Raw genomic sequence first — 13,665 nt, 5'->3', positions numbered from 1 at the left:
TCTAAGGACACTTGGGATTCTCCCTGAAAACTCTTAGGACTTCAGTTCCTAGTTAAAGGGACAGTCAACCATAGAATTGTTATTGTTTTAAAAGATAGATAATCCCTTTATTACTCATTCCCCAGTTTCGCATAACCAACACAGTTATATTAATGTACGTTTTACCTTTGTGATTACCTTGTATCTAGGAAACTTCTTCCAGCCCCCTGATCACATGACTGTGACTGTTTATTATCTATTGTCTTAAATTTAGCATTGTGTTGTGCTAGATCTTAAATAACTTTCTGTGCCTGAACACAGTGTTATCTATATAGCCACGTGTACTTTCTGTTGAAAAGAGATTTAAAAAGTATGTGATAAGAGGCAGCCCTCAAAGGCTTAGAAATTAGCATATGAGCCTACCTATGTTTAGTTTAAACTAAGAATACCAAGAGAAAAAAGCAAATTTGATGATAAAAGTAAATTGGAAAGTCAATTAAAATTAAAAGTCCTATCTGAATAATGAAAGTTTAATTTATACTTGACTGTCCCTTTAACCTGAGTATTCATTCATTCATTGTTACAGTCAGGAGATTGCCAGCCACAATACTTTGGCTCCTCATACAAACTACGCTGCCCATGATATCCTGCTGCAGGAATGTCCTAGTCAGTGATCATTAATTGGTGTTAAGGATTAAAATTATGGCTGAGGTTAGAAAAAAGGATACGGTTAATGATTTTGCAATACCCTTGGCTTATCTGTTTTTATTTAGACTTGCAAATAATTGAAGCCAGTCAGTGCGTTTTGTATAGGTGTACATGCTTCATGAGAAATGATCATTTAAAGGGACATGAAACCCAAAAGTTTTCTTTCATGATTCAGATAGAGAATACAATTTGAAAAAGGTTTCCAATTTACTTCTATTGTCAATTTTTTTTTTGTTCTTGTTATTCTTTGTTGAAGAGATACCTAGGTAGGTAGCGTGCACATGTCTGAAGCACTACATGACAGGAAATAGTGCTGCCATCCAGTGCTCTTGGTAATGTATGACATTGTTGCAAAACTGCTGCCATATAGTGCTGCAGGCATGTGCACACTCCTGAACTTACTTTCCTGCTTTTCAACAAAAGATAACAATAAAACAAATAAAATTTTATCTTAGAAGTACAATGGAAAGTTGTTTAAAATTGTATGTTCTGTCTGAATTATGAAATAAAAATTGTGGGTTTAATGTACCTTTAAGGTAAACATTTTGTTACAAGTGCATAAAACCTTTATTTCTTATTGTCATTTACATCTTGGCTTTAAATTTAATTGATTGAAATAACACCAAGTGGTATATTTAACAAGCTGCAGATGCAGTTGTTTCTGCGCAAGCCTTATTGCTTGCGGGAAACATAAGTTAAGAAGCAGCGGTCATAAGACAGCTGCTCCTTATCTCATCCGCCACCTCTGATGTGGCGGACAGGAATCATCCCGATTGGATACGATCGAGATGATTGATACCCGCTGCTAGCGGCCCATTGGCCAGAATTCCTCAAATGTGCAAGGGGCGGCATTGCACAAGCATTTCACTACAGAATGCTTGTGCAATGCCCTTGTATCAACACAGAATGTGATCATATTACCTATGTTTCTGTTAAATGAAGCACATTTTCTGTTAGTGCATTTTTAAAATTGAGGCTTATATATAGCGCTGCGGAATCTATTGGCGCTCTACAAATAACCAATAATAATAATAATGCTGGGGGCTTAATCTAATTTGTGTAATTATTTCTCATGTTAACAGTATTTAATTTGTTCTTCTTAAACAGTAAGAGTCCACAGCTGCATTCATTACTTTTGGGAATTCAGAACCTGGCCACCTGGAGGAGGCAAAGACACCCCAGCCAAAGACTTAAATACCTCCCCCACTTCCCCCAATCATGTTTTGCCTTTCGTCACAGGAGGTTGGCAGAGAAGTGTCAGAAGATTGAAGATAGTCTATTATGGAGGGTAGTACGAAAGGGGACTGGAGTTTTAAGTAATCCTGTCAGCCTCTCAGTGAGAGCATGGATGAAAGAGTCCGGAGATGCATGGAGAGTCTTTCTGCAAAACCATCCCAACTCATATTAACAGCTCCTAGGCAATCAGCGTTGACAAGTTTCGCTGGCTGCCTTTATTCACTCAAGTCTATGTCAGAAGCGAGGCTACTATCTGTCACACTTGAAGGGCCATGTTCCTGTTCCACGGCGTAGATTCCTGTAAGATTGTTTAATTTTATTTTTTAATATGTGAATGTAATGTTAACGAAAGAAGTCAGGGTTCCAGTAGGACTCCTTTATCTTATGGAATGAAGGGTTAATATCTCCTGAGGGGGTTATTAAGCAGGGGGGACTTTAATCATGTTTGTTATGTGATTCTGTCTGCTAATGTGTAGTGATGCTTGGGCTCATGGCTATTCGGAACATAACGGCCTTATCATCAGTTTGCGCAGTCCTATTAGAATAGCGCACTTTTTTTGGCTTACACGGTGCACCTCATGACCAGGTGTGGTCACGTTATATTTCCATTTCCGTACTCTGACCGAGTGGCGATGGAGAGAGTCTGTTCGTTAGTTGTCTGATTCACAGAAGGTGGTGAGTGCCTCAGCCATTGGGGGTGTAAGGTACAGTTTAGTGTTTGACCATAATTGCAATCTCCAGGCTATGGAGGATTCTGATTTTTTAGAGACGGATATCTCTGATTCCGAGTGAACGTCTTGCGAAGAGTATGAAATGGCCCGGGTTATCCATGCCCATCAGTTATGTTCCGATTGCCGTTCTAGAGTACTCTCTTCCCACGAATCAGGGAGCTTAGAGTGCATTGAGTCATCCGCCCCCGAAGATTCCATGTCCTGTGAGGCGCATGCCCCAGAACCTTATTTTGCTATGCAAGCAGGTGTCCCTATGGCCGTTACTCAGGAATGTGGCTTGTTTCCTCCAGAGTTAACAGAACGGTTCTGCATGGCCTTATCTATATCATTTATATCTCCCAAGTGAAGTATTTTTAAGATACTGTCCGTGTTCTGTTAACCAGGGCCCTTTGATAGTGAGATCACCTGATTCAGTTCGGCATACTGGGTAAGCAATGGCCTCTAAAGCTTCAGGTGCCCTACCCTCGGGGTCGGGGTCATCCATCGATCCAGCAGGGGATCATTTTGCCTTCCGTTATAGACTGGCATGTCTTTGTGTCCTACTAAGGCATGTTTTGGCTGTGCTGGAGGATCCCAGTCGTTGTGAGCCGCGGGATCCTTGGTCTTCTGTGCCGGATGGCAAACTTGGTTAGACGTATGGCGATGAAGCCAATCTCCTTGACGTCTCAGTTTTTCCTTTTCTTGAAGTATCTGTTCCAGTTCTGAGCTTGGGATAATGGGGCAACTGGTCAGCTGGTCCTGTTAGCGTGCTCATTCTCCTTGGGCGTTCACCCATGGGTGCTGCCTTAATTTTATTTGATCTGGATAGGATGTGTTTGATTTGTTTTAAGAAGCTCATGTCTGTTATAATTTTCCGTTTTCTGGTCGTGTGGGCACTTCCTCGGAAGTTGCGCATTACTTTAAAGACATAGTTATGTTTTTGTTTATGTTATCGATCCCTGCAAGGGGTTTGATTTTTTTCCTTGGACAGTTCTGGAGTGTTCTGCTTGCTATTCTGTCGGGTGCTGGATGTTCACTTTGTCCTAATATTGAGGGGTCCAGGTTTGGATCCTGCTAAGGCTTCATCATGGGTTCTGGAGGTCCTTTGGACTTGGAACCGAACTTCTCCATTCCCTTATGGTTTGGAGGTTTGGATGACCTCTGGACGTCTGGGGTACCATATTGGATGGCGATTTTCATTTTCTCTTTTGGTATCTTCTGGATGTCTGTTATTGGGGCCTAGTCGCAGTACCTCTCTTAGGTTGCTGGGGCTGCTTTTTTCCCTTCTTGGCGGGTCATCTGTCTGGAAGTTCGGGCATGTCCTCCTTCCTGTTCAGTATCTTGCTCGCTCTCATATATGGGAACGCAGGGGTTTGGGTTACTCCTGTTTTTCCCCCGGCATTTCCCCTGGTCAGCTTGTCTGCCAGGAGTTGTGAGGCTCTCATCGTTATTCCTTGGACAGTACAGGGATATCAGGGAGGATCATCTTGTAGGGATCTTTGGAGATTGTGTTGTTTTCTCAGCTAAGGGCTTGTTTGGAGCCTGTCCCTTGTAATCCCCATGGTCTTTTGACTCTGAGGTGTTGCGCTTTGACCCTCTAGGAGATGTAGCTCTTTGGGTTGCAAGCAGTGGGTCTTGGGTTCAGATCCACCTCCAGGTGCTGGTTGCCATCTTCTTCGGCCTGTTAAGATGTCTTCTAGGCTCTTTGGTCTGAGTCTATTACGAGTGTCCAATGTCCAAGGACATTGGGATGTGGAATGCACTGCCCAGGGTGCGCTCCTCCGTCTGAGGCAGCTTGATGGTTCCTCAGGGGCTTAGATCATTCGGCCAGTCCCGATTTCTGGGGGGTGTGGCTTATGGCCATGTCTCTCTTGCCTGATATTTCGGGGTCTGGATTCTGGATTCGGTCCTGGGCGGTTCAGTTTCAACCTTTAGGGGGGAACACCCGCTTTCCCCTTCAGGGGGGTCGGTTTTGTCCCTAATGGGAGATTTGGTAATTGCCTGATGGTTAGTTTTCCTGTCTCTCAGGCAAGATCCTACAATTGTCGCCAGGGGCAGCTACTGCACCTTGATGTGGGCTTGTGGTTGTTTGTATCAACTGAGCTGGCAGTAATGGCCGAATGGTCTCTTCTCAATGGTACGTTTTTTTTACTGTTTCTCTACATCCTCTTCTCCGTGCCTATTGCTGGGGAGGCGGTTCCTTTGCGTTTGCCCTCCTTTGGGGAGGTTATGGAAGTATCACAGTATCCGTTGAGGCCCCGATGATCCTTATCTGCTTGTTTCCGTTGGGTTCTTGCATGCACGAGGTAATGGAGCTGGATTCTGGTACTAGGATGCTGTAGTTCAGTGTCCTATCTTCCTTTTTGGGAGTGTTCCTTCTTTAGGGAAGGGAGCTTTTTAGGGGTTCGAGCACAAAGTTTTTCTGTCATGGCTTCGTGGTAGCATGCCAGTTTTAAGTAACGGTCAGAGTCGTTTTCCCATGAGTTTTTTTCCCTTTTAGACCCCTCTTTTCTCTTCCTGAGGTCTGGTTCAGAGAATGTTGTATTCTCTGTCTTTGGTCATTGCCAACCTTCTGGGCTGGGTCCGTTACCTCAGAGGGGGGGTCAGGATCTGTCTGCTTTGTTGAGCCTTGAACATATACTTCAGTTGATCATGTTCTCTTACCTTTGGTGGGGTGTTCTCTGTGTCCATCCCTCCACTGGTTGCATTTCCTGATGGTGTTTGACACTCTTCTAGGGTCCGGATTCTTCCTGGACAGGAGTTGTTGCTGATATTTTTCTGCATTTTTTTCTGTGGTATGGTGTTCCACGTTGGCTTAGGGTCAGCTTTGCTGCCTTGGGACTGGACCTCACGAGTTCTTGTTCAGTGTGGCTCTCTGTTCTCTCAGAATAGCCTTTTTTATCTGCTAGGACAGTTAACCTTCCTCTGTTTGACTAGTTTAATGGCTGTGTCGGCTAGTCTATGGTACAGTGGGAAGCTTGTGGCTTCCTTGGAGCACTGTAAGTTATATGGTGCTCTGTCATGGATCTGAGAGTGGAACTTTGTTCTTCCTCGTGATCACTCTTTCATGGGTGTGAAGTTACTCTCTGGTCCTTGTCCTACTAGGGAGTTCTTTTTCTTGCGCGGTGATCTTGTAGCAACCTAGGGTTAGCTTTAGTCGTTTTTGAGGTTCTTCTTATCCTTGTTGGTGGTCCTTTGGATCTCTTATTAGACTCTCTGTTCTCCCCCTTGGGGTTAGAGGGAGGTTATCTTCCTTCGGGTCGGGGGTACGTTTAGCGGGAGCCGCGGGACTTGGCTCCTCGGAAGCCTTGTGCTAAGTGGACTCTAGGGATTCTGAGTAGTCTCTAGCACGGCTTTGCAGGTTGTTAACTGATGGGCAGTTACCTGGTCCTTTCGTTTTTTTTACCCCTTGTTTTTTTAGTAATACAGTTTTTTATTGGGTGTTGGGTAATTTCAGGTTGTGGTGCCCTTCGAAGAGGCCACCTTCTCTACCCGCCCTTTGTTTGCATTCAATGTCCTCTATAGCTTGGGTATTGTTTTCCCAAAAGTAATGAATGCAGCTGTGGACTCTTCCCATTTAAGAAGAAAAACTTAAATTATGCTTACCTGATAATTTTCTTTTCTTCCGACGGGAAGAGTCCAAAGCTCCCCGCCCGTGTGTTATCTTTGGGGCGGCCGTTTTTGTTTGTTCTTCTGGCACCTTTTTCACCCTGATATTTCTCCTACTGTTCCTTGTTCCCTTGGCAGAATGACCAGGGGATGAGGGAAGTGGGGGAGGTATTAAAGCCTTTGGCTGGGGTGTCTTTGCCTTCTCCTGTTTGCCAGGTTCTGAATTCCCAAAAGTAATGAATGCAGCTGTGGACTCTTCCCGTCAGAAGAAAAGAAAATTATCAGGTAAGCATAATTTTTTTTTCTTATCTGCCTTCCACATACTATGGGACGTTTCAGTGGCCTCCTCTGTAACTGGTCTTCTGAGCATTTGATTTTCTGGACAAGATGCTAATAAAAAAACTAGAGGTGCTTATTAAGCTGCAGTTTGAGATATGATACTGTTTTTCAACCTAGGATAATTGCATTTAGTTGTCACAGACAACTCCATTATTGCAACAGAAAAGTTGCTTAATGTGCATTGTAGATGTTAAAGTGTCCAGTTCATGTCTGTCACTGCATGAATATTAAAATAAAAAAAATAATATAGTGTTCTCCACTGAACATTTTGCCAGCCTTGTTTCATAATGAAGTAGCCAGGTGGGTGCAATGTAATACTTTGCGATATTATAACATTTTCTGTTATAAAATAAGAGAGATTAAGGAATTGACAAATTTCATGTAGGAAGTCGACAAATACGAGTACAATATTGGATGTCTGAAATGAAGATTTTACATATAAAAAAATAAGGGAGAACATTTTTTATAAGAGCAGATAAATAATGTCGCCTGTAAAAAAAAAGTTTGGCCAAATAAGTGAAAAACCATGGAAATAAGGGAGGGTTGGCAAACCTACTTAGAGGGCCATAATAGTTGAAAAATAACATGCACTTATTCGGGACTTGAAAAACCCAGGAGCCAGAGAGCCATTGACTCCTAGAATTTCACCAATGGCTCCTAAGTTTCTGGCTTATTGTCCATATATCTACTGTATATTAATGTACCACTATCTAAATCATAATATTCTTAGCGCCTCCTAAATTATTATTAGAGCATTCAATTTTTCAACGTTTAAAAGAGAATTTTTTTTTAGTCTTGTTTTAGAATTTCTGTCCTCATTCCCCTTCAGTTGTTAATGAAAATTCAGTAAATAACCCTGTCCGCCTGCTCTGATGAGGCGGACAGGAAACGCCGGAAATCAACCCGATCGAGTACGATCGGGTTGATTCACACCTCCCTGCTGGCGGCCAACAGCAGGGGGCGGCGTTGCACCAGCAGCTCTTGTGAGCTGCTGGTGCAATGTTAAATGCGGAGAGCGTATTGCTCGCCGTATTCAGCGAGGTCTTGCGGACCTGATCTGCACTGTCAGATCAGGTCCGCAAGACCTTTGATAAATAGGCCCCAATGCCTGCTCAGAAATGTCACAGAAAAACACTAATAACTTTTACTAGAAGTGTTTTGCTAATGGAAGCATATTGTAAAAATGCTAACTATTTCAATTTGAAATGCACCCATGCACAATTTAATTTTGACCTTTCTGTCCTTTTAATATATTCTTGCTTAACCCCTTCACTGCTGAGCTATTTCACACCCCTGTTGTTGAGCTTTAGGATGTTAACATTTAAACACTACTGTAAGTATTTTTTCTGTGAGAAACCCAGACACGTTATAAAATCCTTTTTCAGCAGACCCAGCTGAGAAAATTATACAACAAAAAATGTGAAAAAATGCATATTTTTACACACATTTTAATAAACAAAATTGCAAACAATAGTGTTTGTTTCTTATTTATAGTTCTATAATGTTAGGACACTAAACCCATTTTTTTTTCATGATTCAGATAGAGTGTGAAATTTTAAGCAACTTTCTAATTTACTCCTATTATCAATTTTTCTTCGTTCTCTTGCTATCTTTATTTAAAAAGCAGGAATTTAAATCTTAGCAGCCAGCCCATTTTAGGTTCAGCACCATGGATAGCACTTGCTTATTGGTGGCTGACATTTAGCCACCAATAAGCAAGCATAACCCAGGTTCTGAACCAAAAATGGTCCCGTTCCTATGCATTACATTCCTGCTTTTTAAATAAAGATAGCAAGAGAACAAAGAAAAATTGACAATAGGGTAAATTAGAAAGTTGCTGAAAATTGCATGTTCTATCTAAATCATAAAAGAAAAAAATTGGGTTTAGTGTCCATTTAAGCAACTTTCTAAAATAAGCAGATATGGAGAATATTTTTAGTATCAATTTTTTGTTACATTTTAACATTGCATTTCATGCTTAAAATGAGAAGATATGAAAGAGAGAATGAAACATTCTGCAACTATGGGGTCTATCATTTACAGACAAGGGCTTTTGGAGGCCTCTTGCACTTTTGATAGTCAATTTAACCTCATATACTTGTAAGCTAGGGAAACACTGTCAACTTAGTCATCACCTCAATAATACCTACATTTAAAGAAGGGTTTATACTTTTTAAATAAGGGGTTTAGGGAGTCTTTCATTATTTTGATCTGTAAATGGCGGCTTTCTTGGGCCTCTACTCAAAGTACACAATTTATTTTGGACAAATTATCACTATTACTATTGTGGTCATCTGAGCATAAACCCATAAAGAGTGCATTTATTTATTTGTTTTTAAAAATAATGAATCTTGGATGTTTCTAGGCCTTTTGATCACCTGGAGACCCCCTTCCTACAAATCATGTTTTTTTGTTTTTAATTTAACATTTAAAAAAATTGTGTTTAATTCCCCCCCCCAGGTATACAGTGTTTGAAAGGGCAGGCCTGTGGTCTGTGACATTACCATGCCCACTCAGGGACAAATCGTGGTTGTATACATTTATTTTGGCATATGCATTATTTCAGCACCTTCATTTTTTATTCTGTAATTAAATTAGTTGAAGAGACATAATAGTTAGTATTAAAATATACATAATTACATGTTTTTTAATACATGCATTGTATTGGCAAAAAAAGCTTCTAATAAAAGTGATGATGGTTTCTAGAGCATATTTATATATGCGGAGTATGTCCCGTGCACTCGCATTCAATCACTGTTTCTATTCACAGAACTGGTGGGAATATGTTTGTTTTATGTCAGCTTTGATTCATATGCGTCATATAAGCCACCACCAGCTCTCAGAGCAGACACAGTATTTGAATGCAGGTGCACAGGGCATGGGCAGCTTATGTATATACAGTATTTGAATGCAGGTGCACAGGGCATGGGCAGCTTATGTATATACAGTATTTGAATGCAGGTATACAGGGCATGGGCAGCTTATGTATATACAGTATTTGAATGCAGGTATACAGGGCATGGGCAGCTTATGTATATACAGTATTTGAATGCAGGTATACAGGGCATGGGCAGCTTATGTATTTACAGCCCTGAAGCATTGATAGCTTTTATAAGAAGTATTTTTGCTAATACAAGTAGAAGACATAATGTATTCTCTTCAGAATTAAAATGCACACATATATATTTCAATATTGACTATTATGCTTTTTAAGAAAATTACATTTTTAGCCATGTGATATTTAAAGGGTATTGTGATGCTTATTGGAGAGTCTGTTATTTTTATTTGTTTTTATAAAAGTAATCTCTAATACTTATTTGTGATTGAGAAAGATGCAAAGGTTTAGAACCATCACATTTACTTACTTTAAACCTAGTACCAAATGACCCATGAAACCCTCTCATTTGAAATAGTAGATTCTCTCTTTTTCCAGTAACAACTACACTTGCATGAATGCCTGAGGTACAGATATTGTCTAAGTAATACCCCAAAATGAATTGCCAAATGTTTCGGCTGTGGTTATGACCTACCTTTTGAAAATCATGTCAAACCAGGATTAATTTATGCCTGGGACATCATAAAGTCATGAAGAGGGCAAGGTCCTGTACAATATATAACTGTTACTCACTGTGTGTCTCTAAAACTAAGATTAACAGAAAAGATAGCAACAAAATGGTACCTTGTACAATTTGGGATTCTGTTTCATTTAGTATAATTCTAACTCCATCAGCTGAAGGCTGTGATATCCACAATGAGCTTTATTAGGTTAGCATCTCCTGAAGCTTTTAAAATTACATTATAAATGTTCCCTTCCAGTTTAGTAGGTTTCCTTCTGATATATATTTTTCCTTCAATTTCACAAAATGAGAATACACTGACCACAAAATGTTTAAATGAGGCTTATTTTACCTATATGGCAACTGAAATGATATTCTAGTTTATTGTAAGATAACATTGATAAGCCTGTCTATAGTTAGTAGATTGTGCATTCAGTCTAGAGACATGGAGATATTCACAATTATTAAAGGGACAGTCAACACCAGAGTTTTTCTTGTTTAAAAAGATAGATAATCCCTTTATTACCCATTCCCCAGTTTTGCATAGCCAACACTGTTATAGAAATACACTTTTTACCCTTGTGATTACCTTGTATCTAAGCCTCTGCAGACTGCCCCCTTATTTCAGTTCTTTTGACAGACTTGCATGAGTGCAATGTTATCTATATGAAACACATGAACTAATGCCCTCTAGTGGTCAAAATGCATTTAGCTTAGAGGCAGTCTTCAAGGTCTAAGAAATTAGCATATGAACCTCCTAAAATTATCTTTCAACTAAGAATACAAAGAGAACAAAGCAAAATTGGTGATAAAAGTAAATTGGAAAGTTGTTTAAAATTATATTCCATTTTTAAATCATGAAAGTTTTTTTGGACTTGACTGTCCCTATAATTAATCATGTCAGACCTCCAAAACAAATTGTGCAGGAAGAACTAATTTTGTGTCTAAAATACAACACCACAAATCTTCCATCTGGACGCAAGGCCTGTGGTATAGTAGCTAGACTGAATCTGTGTATTTATTTATTTTAAAGGTTTGAATGAGTCTTTAAACTCTGGTGTTAAAGGGATATGAAACACATTTTTTCTTTCATGATTCAGAAAGGGCATGCAATTTTAAACACATTTTCTTCTGTTAAGTGTGATCAGTCCACGGGTCATCATTACTTCTGGGATATTACTCCTCCCCAACAGGAAGTGCAAGAGGATTCACCCAGCAGAGCTGCATATAGCTCCTCCCCTCTACGTCATTCCCAGTCATTCTCTTGCACCCAACGACTAGATAGGATGTGTGAGAGGACTATGGTGATTATACTTAGTTTTATATCTTCAATCAAAAGTTTGTTATTTTAAAATAGCACCGGAGTGTGTTATTACCTCTCTGGCAGAGTTTGAAGAAGAATCTACCAGAGTTTTGCTATGATTTTAGCCGGAGTAGTTAAGATCATATTGCTGTTCTCGGCCATCTGAGGAGTGAGGTAAACTTCAGATCAGGGGACAGCGGGCAGATGAATCTGCATAGAGGTATGTAGCAGTTTTTATTTTCTGACAATGGAATTGATGAGAAAATCCTGCCATACCGATATAATGTCATGTATGTATACTTTACACTTCAGTATTCTGGGGAATGGTACTTCACTAGAATTACACTGTAAGAAATACATAAAGCTGTTTAATAACTAGAGATTATGTTTAACGTTTTTGCTGGAATGTAAAATCGTTTTCATTTGCTGAGGTACTGTGTGAATAAATGTTTGGGCACTATTTTTCCACTTGGCAGTTGCTTAATCTGTTTTTCTGACAGTTTCTGTTCTCCCTCACTGCTGTGTGTGAGGGGGAGGGGCCGTTTTTTGGCGCTTTTACTATGCATCAAATATTTCAGTCAGCAACTCATTGTATTCCCTGCATGATCCGGTTCATCTCTACAGAGCTCAGGGGTCTTCAAAACTTATTTTGAGGGAGGTAATTTCTCTCAGCAGAGCTGTGAGAATTATAGTTTGACTGAGATAAAAAACGTTTATTCTGTAATTTGTTTCCTGCTTTCAGAATTTGTTATCTTTGCTAATGGGATTAAACCTTTGCTAAAGTTGTGTTGTTTACAAGGATTGAGGCTATAACTGTTTCAATTTATTAATTTTCAACTGTCATAGATCTTCTGTGCTTCTTAAAGGCACAGTACGTTTTAATATTATTCTAATTGAATTGTATTTCCAAGTTGCAAGTTTATTTGCTAGTGTGTTAAACATGTCTGATTCAGAGGATGATACCTGTGTCATTTGTTGCAATGCCAAAGTGGAGCCCAATAGAAATTTATGTACTAACTGTATTGATGCTACTTTAAATAAAAGTCAATCTGTACAAATTGAACAAATTTCACCAAACAACGAGGGGAGAGTTATGCCGACTAACTCGCCTCACGTGTCAGTACCTACATCTCCCGCTCAGAGGGAGGTGCGTGATATTGTAGCGCCGAGTACATCTGGGCGGCCATTACAAATCACATTACAGGATATGGCTACTGTTATGACTGAGGTTTTGGCTAAATTACCAGAACTAAGAGGTAAGCGTGATCACTCTGGGGTGAGAACAGAGTGCGCTGATAATATTAGGGCCATGTCAGACACGGCGTCACAGGTGGCAGAACATGAGGACGGAGAACTTCATTCTGTGGGTGACGGTTCTGATCCAAACAGACTGGATTCAGATATTTCAAATTTTAAATTTAAACTGGAAAACCTCCGTGTATTACTAGGGGAGGTGTTAGCGGCTCTGAATGATTGTAACACAGTTGCAATACCAGAGAAAATGATAAATATTTTGCGGTACCGACGAGTACTGAGGTTTTTCCTATACCTAAGAGACTTACTGAAATTGTTACTAAGGAGTGGGATAGACCCGGTGTGCCGTTCTCACCCCCTCCGATATTTAGAAAAATGTTTCCAATAGACGCCACCACAAGGGACTTATGGCAAACGGTCCCTAAGGTGGAGGGAGCAGTTTCTACCTTAGCTAAGCGTACCACTATCCCGGTGGAGGATAGCTGTGCTTTTTCAGATCCAATGGATAAAAAGTTAGAGGGTTACCTTAAGAAAATGTTTGTTCAACAAGGTTTTATATTGCAACCCCTTGCATGCATTGCGCCGATCACGGCTGCAGCGGCATTCTGGATTGAGTCTCTGGAAGAGAACATTGGTTCAGCTATTCTGGACGACATTACGGACAGGCTTAGAGTCCTTAAACTAGCTAATTCATTCATTTCGGAGGCCGTAGTACATCTTACTAAACTTACGGCGAAAAATTCAGGATTCGCCATTCAGGCACGCAGGGCGCTGTGGCTAAAATCCTGGTCAGCTGATGTTACTTCTAAGTCTAAATTGCTTAATATACCTTTCAAAGGGCAGACCTTATTCGGGCCCGGGTTGAAAGAGATTATCGCTGACATTACAGGAGGTAAAGGCCATGCCCTGCCTCAGGACAAAGCCAAAGCCAAGACTAGACAGTCTAATTTTCGTTCCTTTCGTAATTTCA

The sequence above is a fragment of the Bombina bombina genome, chromosome 6 (genome assembly GCF_027579735.1).
Source record: "Bombina bombina isolate aBomBom1 chromosome 6, aBomBom1.pri, whole genome shotgun sequence".
In the NCBI taxonomy this organism is placed as follows: Eukaryota; Metazoa; Chordata; class Amphibia; order Anura; family Bombinatoridae; genus Bombina; species Bombina bombina.
Note: the sequence above shows the minus strand (reverse complement) of the source record.